At 37.6% G+C, this 6,697-nt stretch overlaps 1 non-coding gene across 1 annotated transcript; it reads left to right on the top strand.

Annotated features, from left to right (window-relative positions):
- Positions 1-6,625: 6,625 nt before the first annotated feature.
- Positions 6,626-6,697, top strand: TRNAG-UCC (transfer RNA glycine (anticodon UCC)). Its single transcript has one exon. It is a non-coding gene; the product is annotated as a tRNA-Gly (tRNA).

Below are 6,697 nucleotides of genomic sequence, written 5' to 3'. Positions count from 1 at the left end.
CAAGTAAATTTTTTAATTTTTTTTTTTTAATTTTTTTTTTTTTTTAATATATTTATTAGTTTTTCCGTGTTACTGTCTAGAATTTAAGCGCAGTAAGGAAACAGAATGTACACAAATTAATAAATAGCACGTTCAAGAAGGATTTCTTATGCTAATTTATTTACTAGCAAAGTCCAATTGAGTATAACACCTGCTTTCAATTAATTTTATCAAGTCTAGCTATTTAATACCTCGCCCAACTGTCTGAATTCAAATATTTGCATAGAAAATTTAATTATGCTGACATTGTCTCTGCCCTGAACATGTAAATATTTAAGCTTGTAATTTGGTGTTCGTAAATAAGATGAACATCTTTGGCCAGGTCCAAGGTCAATGAACGTTGCCCTGGGGAGGGGTATAAATACACTAGAACTGGGAGTAATTAGTATGCCGTTTGCGTTTAGCAAAGCGTTTTGTTTGCACTAAATTCTCAATAACAGATTTTCAGAGTACCAAACACCCAGGGGAAAATGTTGGCATTTTTATAGGGACAAGTGTGTTGGCCGAGAATAAAGATTTCCATTATAAGAAGCAATAGTAACTAATTGAGAACTTAAATAAAATTTTCACACTAAAATAAATAAAATGTCAAATTATTTCCGGATGCCAACATTTTAGCTTGGCTTTTTCTCTCCTTTTTATCCGCTTCCTTGGCAACTCATTTGCTATTCATTTCACTGCTGTCCTGTTCTTGACTTAGGCGTATTACTGCAAATATCAATTAATGCCGAAAACGTGCGTGAAATACCCAATACAATTTTTGCCCTGGACACGCACTGACCTTGGATTATAATCAAGCCCCATGCGGAGTAGTGTGGCAGATAAGGACTCGCAGACGGCTAACATAATTGATTTGGAGTCCGATTTATGTGTCTGCCAGCGGAGGGGAAAGGGTCAAAGTCACGCACATAATCGGAAATTTCAAGTTGCCCTCGGATAGCCCTCAAATATTGTTCAAGTTGCTGGTCGCCCGACGATGTTGCTGCTGTGTCGTTGTGGTTGCTGTCGTACTTGCAACATTGGAGTATGCAAAGCGTGCCTCACTGCATTTGTGAGCACTTGAGGCTGCCGCAGAAGCTTGCAACACCCTCGAATGGTAAATCTGGGTTAACCGGAGCCGGAACTATTGCATTTGATTTGGTTTAGGCTGACCGAATTTACAAATTTAATAAACCCAAAATGGAGATCATTCTTGCATGGTACTATTTATTCTGTTTATCAGAAATTAAGAATTTATAATTTACAATGTATAAATTAAATCATATTCTGATTTACCTAACTACATTTGCCTATTCATAGGATTTACTTACTATTTTAATGTGTAAAATTTACTTTACCGGGTGGTCAATTTAACCAATATATTTTTTTGTGGATTTTTTACCTTGAAATTATAGTTTACATCCTTTTATTAACATAAGAAAATAACGCACAAAAATACAATGTTATTTTATGTCTGTTGCTGGCTCTCTTTTTCCTACCATTTAAAAAGCAATATTTAGTTTGGTTACCTCAGCTGCGCTTTACGTTTTTGGCATTTCAATGGCTGCCACGCCCCTTTTTCCATTTGGCTCCCAGCACGTTTTGTTCCACTTTGTTTATTTGGCATTCGCATATTTATAGCAGCCACTGTCTGTCTGCCCCTCCGTATTATGATGACCGGTCAGCTGGTGTTGTTTTGCTTTTGCTGCCCTCTGTGGCTGATGGGCCTCCGTATTCTGTTTGTGTTTGCTCTGCGGCATCTTCACAGCTGAGTGATTGCGGCCCAATATTTGTCTTTGTCCACCGCTGTGCCACCGGCAACAGAGGGTTAAACGGGGTCAGGCGGGAGCGCCAAAGAATAGCCTGGAAAACGAACCATTTGTAATTGTAATTTCTGCCACATGCGCATAAATGAATTCTCGAAAAAAAGGTTTTAAAATAAAATAATATTTTATTGACAGCCCCAAGAAAAAGTTTATTTGGAACAATAAAATGTAGATTTTAGTATAAAATAGACTGAAAATCTCTTTTTACATTTTTATTACAAATTTTCTCATACCATCTAAATTTATTGTCGGTAAATTTATGAAGAAAAATATTAAAACATATTATCTTTTAGTATAAAGTAGGTACTGTAAAATATGGCTGTCATAAAAACTTAACTACCAGCCTTGAAACCCCTTCTATGCGATAATACACCCAGAAAAAAAAGACCGAAAAAATCTAAGACCGAATTTCTTACATTACTACCGTTTTGTTCTTTTATTTTTTTAAGACCATATTCTTAAATTGATACCAAAGGGTATTGATTTAAGACCAGTAAATTTAGATTTAAGTTGAACTTATGCACTCGCGCGAAGCACGGTGCGATGGCCCAGTTGGTAAGGCGTCTGTCTCTGATGCGAGAGGACCCCGGTTCAAAAACCGGATAAGTCAATGTAAGTAAAAAGTTTTTCAAATGTATTTCAATTAATATTTCCTTAATAACTTTAAGAACAAAAATGTATTAAAAAAGTTATGTTGTTAGTTTACTAATTACAAAAAAAAAAAATAAGTTGTGTTGTGAGCGGGAATCGAACCTCGTACCCCCAAACACAAAATAATACCAGAATCCAGCATCTTGGCCCCTGGGCCATGGCCTTATTACTTCTTTCCATGGCAGAATGCTTACAGGAGCATTCAAAGAAATTTATTTTTGTACTAAAAATAAATATAAATTTAAGTACGTTTCGTTCTTAGAGTAAGAACAGCGGTCTTAAAAATTCGTTCTTAAAATAATACCATAAATTCTTATAATGATACCAAACGGTATAAAGCTATTTTTGAGACTCAAACAGACACGTTTTCAGACACAATCAGAACAATTTTTTCCCTGAGTGTATCTCTTTCGATAACCGGCAATCACCAGATCCAATCTTCTCCCGACCCCACACACTCACTCCCCCAGATCAATCGCTGTCATCTCATTCTATTTCCACATCCATTTAGCATCTGCTTCAATCTGCCGCTCAATCGCCGGCTAGAACTCTCCGCATTAATGTCTCTGTTAAATTGCCAGCTAAAAGCCAACGAGCTGTGGAGTTTAATTAAAAAAGGAGCCTAGGCTGCTCCCGCCTCCCAGCAGATATATACGTACCTACCATGTGTATATTTCAGCATACAGGCGCATATCAATTACGCAGGCGATTAAGCCAAACAAACTGCCAACTGATTGGCGATGCATGCCAATGCCAAAACCAAAGACCAGAAAGGAGCCCACAAAGATGAGACTCTCAGAGCTACACTGTAAAAATAATAATTTTAGGATAGAAGTTGTGAAAGTTGATAAATTAAAAGTTAAAATATATATTTCTTATTATTCGTTAATATTATAGAAGTCATTTTATGCTGACACAAAATATCGATGTTTTAGTAATAAAAGTAATAACCGGTAGATCATCATAGGAACTCTCCTAACATTTTACGGTGTACTGTTTATTCGTGTCGACGATAGAAAAATGGCCAGAACCCAAGTGACGGGGTCTAGACCGCGTTACGCACACGAATTGTCAACTGGTTAAAGGAAACTGGTTAAGAAAATTGCAGCCTTGATTGCATGTGACCGCCAGCAACACGCACATACGCCATATAGCCATATAGTAGAGAATTGCCATCGGAAGACGTCGAAAGCGACGGGGTTTTAGGCCAAGTAGAGCCTGCAACGGGGCCTTAATTTGGCTTAAATGGCCGGCCAAATTGCATGGCTACCTCAACACTATGCAAATGCATTTTCCACTCTCTGTGTGCCTGCGTGTAATAATTTTCCAATTTCATGCAATTTAATTTCCGTTGTCATGCGGCGGCCGAAGAATTCCTCGTTATTCAGGCCTGAAATTTCACAGCGTCGCTAAATTGTCGCGAGTTTTTCGGCTGGTCATGGTCCAAGATAATTGCATTTTGTTGTTAATATCTAATTCTATAGCTTAACCGTTTTTTAGCGGAACCGTTACGGCGGCGAGTCGATCAAGGCAGCAAGTTGTGGGTTAAAAGAAAAAAAAATGTTAAAAATGTCTAAATGCTAATATTAATTTCCATTTTAACCAGTTAAATATTTTAGAGATTCAAAATGATTGTTGCTATATTATTTGAAAAAAAAATCGTAACTCAATAAATATTAATTTAAAAAAATGCAAAAAAATTAATATTGAGGTAAGGTACAATTTTTTTTATTTTTAAACTAAATAAAGTAAAGGTAAAACATAAAAAATAATTTTCAAAATATTCCTAAAATTCAAACAAGTTCAATTTTCTTGTCCAATTAAAAGTCTATAAGTCTAGCCGGCATACCTCGGGCCACAAAAAAGAAAACAATGCCGAAAAACACGGCCCAAGACATTGTTGCCAACGGACGAAGAAAAAACAACATTGGGCCCAGAACATCCCATTGAATTCCACACATCCACAGTCACCCACTAAACTCGTAAAGTGGACAATTCATGGCTCCGTGGCGGCGGCAACAACTTCGTTCTCACCTTGATCCCAATCAACCTTTGGTGACATCGGCCAACTCCCGGCGACTCCTCCGATCCGAACATGGCATCCACATAGCGCTGGGCCTCTCCTCGCTTATTTTTATTCGGCCCGTTGCCGCGTCTTGGCCAACTAATTAGCGTGGATAGAGCAACAAGGCTGCGATCCTCTTGGCCCGAAAGACTCTGCAGCAGCAGCTGCAAAATGTACACTTGTGTATATACGAAGCGAGCGACAAATTTGCAGAAAATTGCTCATGTGGTGCACATTCTAATTCTATTAGCCAAAGCACCGCAAGGCAATTATGAAGCCCAAGTGGATGCTGCCCAGTTGCAAGTTGTTCTTGGCCTGATGCCTTTAATTTCCGCACGCACAGCTTGAAAATGTCTGAGAGCTGGTGCAGAGAGGAATAGGGACCCTGGCCACTGGCCACTGGGGTAAGCAACTGTCCGCTTTTGTAATTTACTACCCGAAAGTCCCCTCTGGGTTCCCACAATATCCCCTGTCCAACTTTGGCTTACGCGCATATAAATAAATGGAAAATAAATAATGCTCTCTGCTTTGTGGAGTAAACTGCACTATACCCATTACCCATAATATCTAAACAAAATATTTAACCTCTTTTCAAACCCCTAAAAGTATGCCAACTAATCAACAAGTATTAATCATACAAAATTAAATGCAAACATCTTTAATCCCCAACCAACATACCTTTCGTTTACTTAACCCACTGAAAGTATAAAGTTACAAAGCAAAAATTTGCATGCTATTATAAATTATTCTTTCGCCTTGGCTGTGAAAAAATCCACGATGGAATCTCAACAGGCAAAATGTGCGGGCAAAATTAATATAAACACATATTTTGGGAAATATTTAATTAAAATTGTTTATTAAGTCCAGCCACAATGGAAGTTTTATGCACATATTAATTTTGCCATGCAATATGCGCATTTTAATTTTAGTGCTCAACTTTGTCATCACTTTTGTATTTAACTTGTTTAATATGAATGGCATAAACAGTTGATGAAACTATTTACATATCCATCATCTCAATCGCATAATCACACAATGGCACATCTCATTGTTTGATAATTAATTAAGAGTGGGTCGGATTTTAAGTGCAATTTGGATACACTTTAAAAAGAGTGAAGTAATATGTCTTATGATCTTATACACTTTTCGTATTAAGTAGACATTACAGTATAATGCTTAAAATAATTTTTCCTGTAAATATTTTGCAGAAATAAAACAAATTAGTTGGTTTAAAATGCTAAATGAAGCTGTTTCTACTAACACCTTGTAATCCCTTTGAAAGAGCATCAAGTATACCATTAGTAGTAAACTTTGCCAGCAAAATGTCTGGCGATGACGAGCTCAAGTCGGAGGGCATAGGCCAAACATAGCCTTCGCTGATTATAGAGGAAAAGATGAGCCGTGGAAAGGCGGGAGGGGAATCAACTCCGTACTATCTGAAATGCAGATGATTATGATATTTGCCAACTGGCAGAAACTTTTTTAATAAGTTTGTCAAAAACAAAGTCTGGCAGGCAGCAGAGGCAGAGGCTTTTTTTCGCACAGAAAACTCGTCGTTTTCCGCCTGTTCGCTTGGCATTTGGAGCCGTTGAGCAACTTTGTCCACAGGCGGTCTCTGTCGAACAGAAAACCCATTGACCTCTGACACCTACGCAACACCTACATGGAGGTTGAAGAGGTTTCCACACCGTTTCCACACTCTCGGTGGTGCTGGGCAAACAAATTCCACCAATTACTCTCAAAGCAAATAAGCAATCATCATAAATATCATTTTATTTATCTTACGGCAGCCCATAAATTTTTAAGATTTTGCCAATTTATAATGGAATACCATGAAATGTGTGAAGGTTTTGTTCAGATGCAAACTCAAGTGTGCTACTCAAATCATTTATTAATTAATATTGTCTTGAGCAATTAGTAAAGACAACTTGTTCTATTTTTAGACTTGAAATTTGATTAGTACAGCTCAAGCCGAAATTCTTCCAGCAAAGTAAATTCTTCCCCTCTTTCACTTTCTTATCTCTTTTAGTTTTTGTTCGGTTATTTTCTCACCCCCTTCATATGGGCGTCGGTGGTGTAATGGTCAGCATAGTTGCCTTCCAAGCAGTTGATCCGGGTTCGATTCCCGGCCGACGCA

Source organism: Drosophila takahashii, chromosome 2R (genome assembly GCF_030179915.1).
Source record: "Drosophila takahashii strain IR98-3 E-12201 chromosome 2R, DtakHiC1v2, whole genome shotgun sequence".
NCBI classification, from domain to species: Eukaryota; Metazoa; Arthropoda; class Insecta; order Diptera; family Drosophilidae; genus Drosophila; species Drosophila takahashii.
This window is presented reverse-complemented; position numbering and strand designations above follow the sequence as displayed.